The sequence below is a fragment of the Protopterus annectens genome, chromosome 8.part0 (genome assembly GCF_019279795.1).
Source record: "Protopterus annectens isolate FY-2018-M chromosome 8.part0, PAN1.0, whole genome shotgun sequence".
Taxonomy (NCBI): domain Eukaryota; kingdom Metazoa; phylum Chordata; order Ceratodontiformes; family Protopteridae; genus Protopterus; species Protopterus annectens.
In genome coordinates, this window is record NC_056741.1 from 1,595,670,761 (window position 1) to 1,595,684,439 (window position 13,679).

A 13,679-nucleotide genomic window follows, 5' to 3' on the forward strand; every position below is an offset into this window, starting at 1 on the left:
TCAAGGATATCCACACCTCCAGGTTAGTGGCATTGCACGAAGTATCGGAGACCATCCATGTGCAACTAACAGTGGGCAAGACTGCTTTTCAGTTTATAGCATCCTACAGACCACCCTCTCAAAGTCAGGAATCCCACTCAGCTTTCCTGAAAACATTGGAGAACATGAAGATCTCTCCGAACACCATTATATTGGGTGACTTCAACTGCCCAAACATTGACTGGGAGCACTACTCAAGCCCCAGCACCTTAGCCCAAAGGTTCCTGGAAATTATAAACTCAAATGCTATGGAACAACTAGTCACCACTCCCACAAGAGGGGACAACATACTAGACCTGATCATTACCAACATGGGGACTCTATGCTCCACACCAGAAGTATATCCCTCATTGGTAAGATCAGACCATAAACTAATTTCATTTGATGTCCACATCCCGACCCCACCCCCAGCCCAGAAAACCACAGTGAAAAACTTCTCAAAAGCAAACTTCTCACTTCTCAAAACCAAAGTGGAATCCTTCAAGGCCCCAGGGCCAGTGGTAACTACGGCCCAAACTGCAGAATCCTATATAAACGCATTCTACGGACATCTCCAGGAATGCATGGATCATGCTATCCCAAACAAAACCAAGATCCAGTCATCCAAAGGCAGGCGTCCAGTCTGGTGGACCCCTGCCATAAATAAACTGTACAACAGAAGGAGGAAGCTACTACATGATAGAGCAAAATCCCTAATAGGGAAGGCATCTCTGATCAGTACTAGCAAAAAATTACGATCCCTCATAAAATCCTCCAAGGCCAGCTTCAAGAGAAAAATTGTACAGGACACCAAAGACAATCATAAGGCTTTTTTCAGTTATGTTACGAACCTGGGATGCAACTCCCAGACTTGTTCTGAGTTGATTCTAAATGACAAAAAATACACTGAACCCACAGACATCGCCAATATCCTGGCAGACAGGTTCAGTGCAAACTTCCCCCCCCCCCCCCCCAAAAGAGCAAGTATCTATCCCGGCAGAGGGCTGCCTCCCAAACATCTCTGATGCTCAGGTGAAAGCTGCCCTCTCCAAAGCAAAAAAACACTGCTTCCATGGGACCAGATGGCGTCCCAGGTTGTGTCCTACATGAACTCCAAGAGGAACTAATCCCTCAAATAAAACAGCTATACAATCTCAGCCTCACTACAGGATATGTGCCCACAGACTGGCGTACAGCAACAGTGGTCCCACTCCACAAAGGTGGAGCCTCTACGGACCCTGGAAACTATCGCCCCATAAGCCTGACTAGCTTAGTCTGCAAGGCTATGGAGAGGATCATCATGGAGCTCATAAACAAAGACATTGGGGATCTACAGACACGAGATCCTACCCAGTTCGGCTTTGTCAAGGGCAGATCCTGCCTTTTGAACCTGGTTGACTTCTTCGAAACAGTCACCAAAGCCATAGATGAAGGGAAGGTAGTCCACACAGTGGACCTTGCAAAGGCATTTGACACAATACCCCACTTGGGCATCATAGATAAGCTATCCAGCTTAAATATAAACCCCTATGTCACAAGATGGGTCGCAAACTGGCTCAAAGACAGAACCCACAGAGTGAGAGTTGCTGGAGCCATGTCAGACTCGACACCGGTCACAAGTGGCATCCCACAGGGTTCTGTCCTGGGACCACTCTTGTTCGGTATATACTTTTCCGAGGTACAGGCAAACATGGGAGGACTATGGCTCACCAAGTTCACAGACGACTGCAAACTGGGCGCCATAATCGACTCTCCAACTGACACAAACATCCTTCAAAAAGGTCTCACAGAGACAGATAACTGGTGCCAGCACCATGGTTTAAAACTAAATGCCAAAAAATGTATAGTCATACCCTTTGGCAAAAACAATGTGCCCACAAATTACCACATAGGCGGAAACCCATTAAGTACAGAGAAAGTTATTAGGGACCTGGGGACCCAAGTTGATAGCAATCTCTCCTTTGAAAACCACATTGCCAAAGTGGTTAGAAAGACCTTCTACATAGCTCACCTCATCACGAAGGGTTTCACATCTAGATCAAGAGAGGTAATCGTGCCCTTTTATTCATCCCTCATCAGGCCCATCATAGAATACAATGCCCCTTTTGGGATGTACCTTACCCGACACCTGCAGCAATTAGAAAGACCCCAAAAGTATCTCACCAAGAGGATCAAGGGTCTCAAACAGATGCCATATGCTGCTCGGTTAAAAAAACTCCAGCTCTACTCAATTGCATACCGCCTACTTCAAGGCGATCTATGCCTGACATACAAAGCTATGTCAAATCCAGAATTAATGGACATGCTCCACCTCAGTAAATCTAAATCCCTTAGAGCCACACGCTCGAGGGACTTGAACCTCAGCACAGAAATAAATAGAACTTGGTGGAGGGACAGGTTCATAACCCAGAGGCTCCCTTCACTCTGGAATAGAATTCCAGTTCATGTGAGGCAGAGCACCTCACTGAATCTCTTCAAGAAGAATCTCGATAGGTGGATGGGGGATTGTAGGTTTGTCCCAGGGATTACTCCCATGTCACTATTAGACAGAGGCACAGTAAACTAAACCTTAAAAAGGGCACAGTATACTCATATCAAGGGGTGGTGTAAGCCATACAGAATCAGGCTAGGCTTATAATTGCCCCAGGGCAGATAGCCTAGTATGAACCTATGAACCTATGAACCTATGAATTAAAAGACCACCAAAAAAAGAAGAAATAGATATATTTTTGAGAAGTATTTATAAAGATCCGGTGGAACATAACAAAGATGTCAAATAGATAGATAAAATAAAAGAAAGAAGAAGTTTAAAGGTACAGGATATGAAATGGGATGAAGTAACAACCAGAGAGATAGAAAGAAAGTTAAGAAAAGCCTCTAATTGGAAAACCCCAGGCCCAGATGCAGTACCTAATTTTTGGTTAAAAGTATTAACATCTTTGCAAGAAGATTTAGCCATGAGTAAAAACTATTTATATGCACACCTTGACTGGCTAACAACCTGGCTAACAACAGGAAAAAACAATGCTCCTACCTGAGTAAACCTGTACGCTACCCTTAAAATTATAGACCAATATAACTTGCCTCCCGACAATGTATAAACTATACACTGGAATTGATGCCAGTAGAGTTTATAGTCATTTAGAAGAAAACTCAATTAAGGCAATAAAACAAAAGGGCAATAAAAGAAAGTCATATGGAACAAAGGGTCATTTTGTTATTAAATAAAGTCAAAGTGGAAAACTGTAAAAAGGGGAAGAATCTAAGTATGGCATGGACTGACAACAAAAAAAGCATTTGATAGTACCCTACATTCATGGATAAAATAGTGCTTAAAAATGTACAAGATGCATCCTACACTGATCGACTAAATTACAGTGACCATGAAACAGTGACTGTCCACATTGCAATTAAGCCATGATAAAGGACAAATTATTATCCCAGGGATAAAAATTCAAAGGGGGATATTCCAGGGTGTCTCTGTCACTGCTGCTGTTCTGTCTTGCCCTTAACCCATTAAGCTGTCTAATTAATAGCTTAGGCCATGGCTATAATTTGTCTCCTAGAAAAGAATATAGTATAAAGACTTCTCCTCTTCTGTTTGTCAGTGATTTAAAACTGTATAGCTCATCAGATGCGAAACTGAAAGCACAACTGCAAGTTGTCAAAACTTTTTCAGATGTAAGAATGTCATTTGGTCTTTATAAATGTGCAAAGGCAACCTTTAAAGTAGGAAAACTGCAGCACTAAGAAAACATCAGTTTGAGACAGGAATGTGATATAAAAGAACTTCAGCAAGAGGGAGTGTATAAATATTTGGGAATTGATGAAGGATCAACAACAAAACACGAAAAAATGCAAATAAAACTTAGTAAGAAATGCTTTAGAAGACTTAAATTAATCCTGAAAACAGCATTGACATCTAGGAACAAAATTCAAGCTATAAACCAATTTGCTCTTCCTGTCATAATTTACATTTTTGGAGAGTGACTGACTGGCCCCAAAACATGTTGGATAGATTGGACAGGAAAACAAGAAGGATGATTTATACTCACCAAATGATTTATAAAAATCAGTGCATATCAAGATTATATATTCCCCATTCTGAAGGAAGGATGGGCCTCCTTGAAATTGATTGCATGTATAGATCTGCAATCATGGGACTCCACACATATCTGCTGACCTCATAAGACTCAAACATAGTGAAAGTTTTGAAACATGAGGAGAATAAATCTAAGATGACTTCTCTTCTTAGTCTAGCAGAAGCATATCGGCATCAAGCAGGAATGGAAATCAAACCAGAAGTAGATAAAAATAAGGCAGCAACTGAATGTGCTAAAAAGCAAAAGAAAAAATATAAGCTGAAGGACTAGACGAGAAGGCAAGAAATGTGGAAAATGCATAAATATAGTTGCAAGTACAGAAAACTTCTGGAAGAACCTCATGTTGATCAGGATCAAACGCAGGAATGGTTAAGGATAGGCAAATTCAAACCAAGAGATGAAAGGTTAATATTGGCGGCCCAAATAGTGGGCTATGTAGACGTTTGTTTACAATGTCCATTGAACATGTGGGAGATACAGACAAATATAGGTTTTGTAAAACAGAATTGGAAACAGTTGCACAATTCATTGCTGATTGTGACATACTAATGGCAAAATAACTGTATACTGAAAGGCATAATAATGTGGCAAGCCTGATGCGCTGGGGATTGTGCAAACATCATGGTATTGAAGTGGCTGAAAAACACTGGAAACGTGACCCACAAAGCATTATAGAAAATGATGAAATCTACATCACATGTGATCACCCATTACCAACAGTTCAAAAGACAGATGCTAGAAAACTTGATATAGTGGTCCATGAAAAGAAGACAAAAGTGGCATTGACCATTGAAATTGCCACACCCAGTAACTACAGTGTCTTGCATACAGAGAGACACAAAATCATAAAATATCAGGATTTGCAGGCAGAAACGAGAGCAATGTGGAAGAAAGATACCCAGACAGTTCCAATAGTAGTAGGAGCAATGGGTCTTATAAAGAAAGAATCTACAATTGTATTTAGATATGTTACCAATACATGCAACCCCATATGAATTGCAGAAGGAATCATTACTGGGCACATTGCAGGTGCTGCAAAGATCACTTCTGACTGACATCAAAGATTGAAACAATGCTAATTTCATGAACTTTAATTGTACTTTGACTTAGGAATGGTGTTCATTCCCATCATGGTATTAGAACTCCAAAAGACTTGGAGAAATTAAAAAAAAAAGTATGTTTTTAATTCCCAGTTTGTACGGAGTTAGAAACTGTATAAGTTGTACCTGGATGACATTTGTATATTTTGGTGTGACACACAGGATAGATTAATGGAGTTTATTTCATATTTTAATGGTACAACAGAATTTTTAAATTTGAGATTAAATTCAATAAAATGGATTTTTCGGATGTTACAATTCATAAGGTACCAGAGATTAGGGGATTTAAGTCCACCATTTTTCATAAAGAGACATTTTCTAACTCTTATTTGTTTTATACAAGTGCTCACCCCTTCTCATAAAAGAAGAGCATTGTTAAAGGGCAGTTTATTAGAATTAGTAGAATGGTATCTGAAGAACAGGATTCTTGGATGAATGTGAAGTTGTTAAGAATATGTTTTTCAAAAGAAGATACCCCCCTCAGTTTGACTGAAAATAATAGAACTGAAGTGGAGGTTGGTAGAAGTGGTAGATTTGCTCCCATTCTTGGGAAGGGAAATGACATGGAAGGTGAGGTGGATGAAAGATTACTGGGGAAAAGTGACACTGGTAATGACATGGGTGATTTCAATGGTGCCTTTGTGACCGTCAGTGGTTATGTTAGGGTTATTAGAACTATTATCATCAAAGAACAGACACAATTCAATAGGTTGTCTGAACTAGAGGGGATTTTTAAGACACCCCTCAAATTTATTTTCCCACAGGGGAATGACTTCGAAGGATATATTTGAGAGAAGTACTGTTTACAATATCAAGAGTCAGAAGAAAGCTGGTACGTATAGGTGTGGTTGCTGCTCTTATTGCCCCAGTATTTTAGAATGCAGTAAAGTTTTTATACCAAGTAGAGGGAAACAAATATCGGGGAAAACATATTCCAATTGTAACACATTTGTGGTGGTCTATCTTACTATACACGATGTCTGAGCTGGGTTTTACTTAGAGAAAATGGAGAGAAAGCTAAAAAAAAACCTGGGAACATAACTATGATATTAAGAATGGGAATGATAATAATGCTTTTTTAAACACACCTTAGTATGTTTGGGAGCTAGGTTTAGATTTTTTTGTTATTGAAGAATTTCCTACTGATAATGGGGGGGGGGTCCTTGGGAGACGATGATAGATTATAAGGAATTATATTTGTAGTTGGTTCTTGAGGCTAACAAAAACTGTGGGTTGAATGAAATTGTCTCTCTAGCAGCAAAGCTCGATTTTAAAATTAGGGGCTGCTAGATTGTGACAAGCTGATAATGTATTTGTATACATTTATTGTTTTATTCCCATTGGGTTTTAATAGAACAATTTTAACCTAAGCAAGTTTTTGTTATTTTGCTTTTTATTTTTCATTACCTTTTGAATAATATTAGTCATGCACAATTCCACCACTTGATGGAGTTTTAACCTATTCAGTTTGGTTAGTGCTTTAAAATTTTGATAAGATGTTTTTTATATTATATAACACTATTTATTATTTTTTGGTTGCCATTAATAAACATCCTTTTCTAACTATTGTTATTTATATTTCAATGTATTAATTGTGAGATGTTTTATTCAGTCATTAATTTTAATTAATTGCTGGTTTTCATTAGTTAGGGGAATGTTGTACTTCTGTATATAAATGGTTACGATCAGTTGGTGTTTACATCTGAGGAAGTCTGTAGTGACGAAAACGTGGTGAAAAAGTTAAGGCATTTATGATTCTATTTTTTTCCTTGTTATTAAATTATTTTCATTCGGAATGGAACCTGCATATAATTTTTAAGTGCTGTTTTCTACATTTATTTACTAGAAAATTTTAGTGTTTCAGAGATATATCCTTTTAGGAATTATCTCCATCAGTAGGCCTAGTTAGCCATTATAAAGTGCCATACTTCAGTATTGGTTTTATAGCCCATTTCCATAAATCTGTGTGTTTATAAAAGCTTCTCACTCTAAAAAATGTTTCACAAGACAAGGTAACATTCCTGGTGTTGCATGAAGGGTGAGATCTGAAGTCCATGTACGGACAAAAGCATTATTTATTTATTTCCAGTTTGGTGACCGGGGAGGTCCACTGGGCTCAAAGAGACTGTTTTCAGTGGAGGCCCGGGAAGAAAAGCTCCATAGTACAAAGTATAAACTACATAATTCAGAATAAATAGTACAAAGTAAAAGCTACATAATTCAAAGTTAACAAAATACAATACACAGTTGCAAAAAGGTGCAGTAAACAACCTGTAAGCATTAAATAGCAACAGTAAGAACAGCTGAATTGCACCATATATACAATATATAATACATATTTACATTTGTAGGTTGAGAACAGTAGTAGAGAGTACAATTTGTTCATAGGTTAGAAATGTCAGATATTGATCAGCAAGTAGTTATCAAGGGATAGATCCCTGGTAAGTAAGGAAAAATGGGACTTTGAATGTGATAAAAGTGATCATGTGTTAAGGATGTTAGGTAGGTAGAGTTCAATTGCACTTCCAACTATGGGAGATGCAGGAATGGAGCTGGGTTTTGAAAAGTTCAAAGTTTTCAGAGATTCATAGAGATGGAGGGAGAGAGTTCCATTTTTTGGCTAAGATAAAAGAAAGAAGTAGCTGCCCAGTGGGACAATTTGGTTTATACATGGAGATTAGGTTTTGGTGGGCAGATCTTAGGGGTCTGTGAGGGGTGTATGTAGGTAAGATGTTAGCAAGTACTGGACATGTATTAGGTTTTAAAATAAGCTTGTGGGTTGTACAGAGTTGGAGGTAGTCCAGGTATTTGGGATGTTCTAGCCATTGCAGCTGGTGGAGAGGTATACAGTGGTGAGTAGAGTATTTGGATGAAGTTGTAAACTTTGAGATTTTATTGTAGCAGGTTTCCAGTTTAGAAGAGTTGGAGGAAGATAGGTTGGTTAGTAAGGGAGCACCATACATCAGAGAGGGTAGTAAATAGGTTGAGGCAAGGGTCTGTTTGGTTGAGGGGGAGAGGAAGTGTGAGTTTCTGTACAGCATGCCAAGTTTCTGATGGGTTTTCTTAATATTTAGTTGAATATGGGCATCACATTTTAGTTGCTTGTCAATAGTAACCCCAAGAAGTTTGGCAAAAGGAACAATTTTTATAGTTGAGTTAGCATGGCTGATAATTTTGAAAGGGGGGGGGTTGTCAAGAGGGATAGATTTTGATGGGAGAATAGTAGGATTTTAGATTTCTTAGCATTTAGGAGGAGATGATTTTGAAGCATCCAGTTCTCAGTAGTTGAGAAAGCAAATTGAGTTTTAGTTTGGAGCTCAAGGAGGTTGGAGGCAGAGCAGACTAGTATTGAGTCATCTGCATATTGTACTATTCTGGTGTTGGAAATTGATGTGCGGAAGTCATTAATGAAAATATTAAAGAGCATAGGGCTGAGTATGGATCCCTGGGGTACCCCGATTGGTGTTGGAAGGAAGGCAGAGGAACCAGTTTTCCATTTCACAGCCTGGGATCTATCAGAGAGGTAGCTGCTAAACCAGGTAATGGTGTTTTGTGAGAGGTTAAGTTTAGAAAGGTGGGTAAGAAGGTAGGTATGGGAGACAGTATCAAAAGCTTTGGAGAGGTTGAGGAGGACTGTGGATACTAGATTACCGGAGTCACGGGCATGGTTTACTATGTCTAGAAATGAAAGAAGAGCTGTTACTGTACTATGGCAGGACAGAACTAATGTTGTGTTGGGTGAGAAGGTTATTTGTAAGGAGTGGCATAAGCTGAGGGTGAATAAATTTCTCAAGAATTTTTGAAATAGGAGATAGAATTGCTATGGGTCGGAAGTTGGAGAAGTTATTATTTTTGCCTCCTTTGTGGAGGGGTAGGATAAAGCTGCATACATAGGTTAGGGACATATGATTCCTGTATGGATCTGTTGATGAGTATACTAATGGGAATGGCAATGCTGTCTGCTGCTAGTTTTAGAAAGATAGAGGGGATGTTGTCAGGGGCATTGGAGCAGGTCTTAAGTTTAGAGAGACTTTTTATGTATGATGTGGGGATGGGTTTGAGATGAAAAGTAGGAGGATAGTTTAGGATGGAAGATTAGGGAGAGGATTTGAGATGGGACAGGAGTTGTTGTTAGGGAAGATTTTGGTAAGTTCTGCTATCAAGTTAGTAAAGAATGAATTGAACAGTGTAGCTATTTCTGTGTCAGGTTTGCTAGTGTCGGGGCAAGGGTTTTTTTTGGTGCCTGGATTAAGAAGGGAGTTGATGGATTTCCAGAATTGTTTGAGGTTTGTGGAATGAGTAGTCTGGAGTTTGATATAGTATAATTTTTTATCCTGTGTAATATGTTTTTTGGCTAAGTTGCGGAGTTGTTTATATTTAAAAAGGGTGTCAGGGTGCTTATTACGATGGTAGAGTTTCCAGGTCTTGTCCTTTTATTTCATGAGTGTTTTGGTATCTTTAGTAAGCCAGGGGGCAGAATTGTTGTTTATATGCTTTATTCTTGGATGGGGTTTGGGAGTTAAGGGTATCTAAGAAGGTTGAGTTGAAGAATTCAATGGAGTCATCTAGAGGAAGAGTTTTTAATTTATCCCAATTTATCAGTTTGAGGGAATTGGAGAAAGTTGTGGGGTTAAAGTTTGTGAGATTCTGAGTATGGATATATTGGTGTAGGTGAGGAGAGGAGGGGGTTGCTCTATGAATGAAGGCTGGCAAGTGATCACTAATGCAGTCTGGTAAGGTGCCAGTGTGGGAGATTTTATTTGGGTGGGAGAGAAGGATCCAGTCCAGTATGGAGCCTGGGGGTTATTTTTATTGGGTCTGGTAATAGCATTTGTGAGTTGAGTGAAATTACATAGATTGATTGAAATGGTGGGATTATTACCAGTGTTCTTGTTCCAGCTGATGTTTACATCTCCTAGGATGTATGTCTCAAGGTTGATATTAGATGAGGCCCAAAGAAGGATTTCCTCAAGTGTATTTGTATTGTTTCCAGGGGGGATATAGAGGGCTATAACACAAATGCTTTTATGGTTATTTAGTTTGAGGTTTCCTATGACTAGTTCAGTGTTGTTGAACTGAGGAATAGGATTTTGGTAGAGAGTAATGGAGAGTAGGCTAGAGTAGATTAAGGCTACTCCTCCACCCTTCTTTTTTAGGCGGTCATGTCTAAGAGCTTGAAACCCTGGAGGTAGGATTTCAGAGTCCAAAATATTGGGTTTTAGTCATGTGTCAGAGACAGCTACTATGTCAGGTTGGGTATGGTATAACCAAGCGTGAAAGTGGGCTATTTTGTTTCTTAGACTCTTGGTATTGATGGTCAGGAGCTTGAGGTATTTAGGGTTGGTAATATGGGTGGAAATGGGGGGAGTTGGATTGCTTCTGCTAGTAGGTCCTCAGTTGGGGGTGTATGTCTCTTGCTAGGCATAGGTAGTCAAAGGGGAATGAGAGCAGGGGTTTGGATTTACCCCTGGAGTTTTGTGGGAGGTAGAATAATGCTTTGGGAATATGATGTTTCATTGAGGAGGGTAGGATATTTAGTTTGAAGTAGAGAAGTGGGTTTGGATGAACAAGAGAGGGGGATATTGAGTGAAAGTGAGATGTGGTAGAGTGATGATGAGTGTTAGGGGAGATGGTATGATGAGGGGATAGGAAAGTAGCGGGTAGTTTGTAGGAGGTATAGGAGGTGGCATGGTATAGTAGTATTAGACCTAGTATGCTGAGGGAAGGGATGAGAAGGGTGTGAAGGGGCATGATGAGGTTTAGATATAAATGAATAGTTGGGGATTAGGTGTCAAGGAAGTAGTTGGATGTGAGGGGAGTATGACAGGGTAGGAAGGAGGTGTATAGAAGTGTATACAATGCTTTAAGGTTTGGGACGGGAAAGGGGTGAGAAAGTATTGGTGGATGGGAGGGGAGGGGATAGTGAGGAGATGTGAGGGGATTGGATGAGACAAGGGGGAGGGGACGTATGGCTAGAATAAGTGTAGCATCACTGGGTGGGTGGGAAATGGGGGTAGGGTAGGGGAGCGGAGTGAGCCCACAGGGCGAACGGAGTGGGTTAGAGCAAGTAAAGGAAGAAATTCCAGTGACAATCAGTGAGCAGCATACTCTTGAGGAGCCTTTGGAAGTTCTAGGTAAGTGGGCTATGCCATATTAATTAGGACTGAGATGCAGTGGCATCCTTTGCTGGAACAGAGTGGCTTTCATGAATGTGTTCTTTGTCCAAGTACCTTACTACAATTCCATGTACTTTATTAATCATGAAATGTCATATGAGAGCTGGCATATAGGCACATGCAATTTTTCAGATGGCCTTCAGTGACTGTCTGACATTATACAAGTAAAACTTCTAAATATTTTATTTGAGTTTTAAAGTTGGCCACTGTGAATATTCTTTTTCATTGTAGGTGCATAGGTATTAACGTTCATTACATAAAGGTACAAGTAATATTTGTATTATACATGGAATCATAACTAAGTGTATTCTTTACTTCAAGACAATGACATGCTATTCTGATAAATTTTGCTATTAACATTGCTTACAAGTTATTGGGCTATAAATATTTGTTGGGTATCAACAGTAGTCTTTTATATCCATTTTTACCACTCAGTTTCTAGTGATATTATGAGGACAAGAAATGGTCTTTTTTCAAAATGGTATTTTACATCGTTTTGTTATAGCAAAACATGTTATTTATCTATTCTGGCAGGTATTCACACATTTGATAGACATGTTCCCTTTCCAATCCTGCTATTAAGCTACATGCAATCAAAGCTTGTCTTATCAAGGAATGTTATTCTAAAAATGTTATAATATAATAAAGCTGTTCAGAGACTAGCTTGAAATAAGGTTGAAATTACTGGCAGAGTGGACAGAATTATATGGATATGGTAGAAATAATAAGTGTTGGTACTGAACAAATGCTCATGAAATCACAGGAGGAAAGCAAATCTGGTCATAGGTTTCACATACATTTCCTGTTTGATAGCTGATCTCTACTTAAAATTCTGATGCAATAAAGGCTTGAAATCAGAGGGCTATTTGGAAGAGAGATTTTTGGACTAATCATTGTGCCACAGTTTGATTTAAAATTGTTGGGTGAGTGTAAGGTACAAATGCTTGGTATTGGCATTTTAAATGGCTTGATTATAGGTAGTCAAAAACCTTATTATGAATGTAAAGTAGAGATCACAGACACAAGAAAGCTGATTTGGCCATTAATTAGCCACTGAAGGAATAAAAAATAAGAAGTGCTCTGGTTAATATCTGTCTGTAACTCAGGCTTCTAAATGGATAATTGTTGATATTTTCAAGCTGAGAAAGAGATATTTACAGATATTTTATGCAAAATATTTCCAAGCATTTTTTGTATATGTGCAATTAGTGGAGTGGGTGTATGAAACAACTATTTGTATTGGCACTTTTTTTATATAATAGGCATTTTTGCTTCCTCTCAGATTGACTGTGCCAACTTTATCATCTTGATGAAAGTGGAGTATGAAATGGCTGTTTGTATTATGATATATTTATATTTTCTGTGTTGGGTATTACACAATCTGTCATATTTCATATCCAAATATTTTTTACTTACTTCACTCTGGAATGTTGAAACTGACGTATGTGTGCATGTAGAATTGCTTGGAGGTCACAGTTTCATACTTTTTGAATAAAAAATATAGCAGCAATATCTGAAAACTATTATATAGTGGATAAACATTGGTGATCAAACTTAAATTCTACTTCTCACCCTTGTATGTCAGTGGTCCATGTTGTTTTTCTTTCAAGAAAATGTATGCAAGTTTGGGATGAAAACACGTTTTTAAAGTAGTTGAAAAATGCCAAAGTGGAGAACAGTGTTTGCATTCATTTTGAAAAAGTTTATATGTATTTCTACCCCAAATTATATAGCACGTACCATCTGGCCCTTGGCTAACTGATTTGTACATCCTTTTTCTCAGTACTTTGAAATGAAGCACTTAAATTTACTTATCTATCTGCTACCTGATGTACATCAGCAAACAACTGTTGTCTTGGCTTCAGCAAATGTATGCGAATCCCATCAGCAATCTCTTTTCAAGTTTTTGACAAAAGCTTCAAAAATCAGAAATGGTTCAAGTTCCATGGGGTTGACATACAGAGCTCCATGGCTGTCCCATCTAACAGCTACTACCACTCCCTGATCTGGTGCCCTTCAACAATAAATTGAAGAGCAAAGCCAAAAGAAAAAGGTCCAGTTCTCTGATCTAGCACTCCTCACTTCTCTCCTATAGGAGCACCAAGTCTTCAATTAGCTCCTCACTTCTCTCCTATGTTGAGTACCAGGTCCTTCTTCATCTAATTAATGAGCAAAAAAGGCACCATCATAAGCCTAATCTATGCACAAAACTCTGAAGCAAGCACTTCAGTCCTGACCACAGAAAAAGTATGGATTCATTTTTGTACTGCCATTCAAAAATA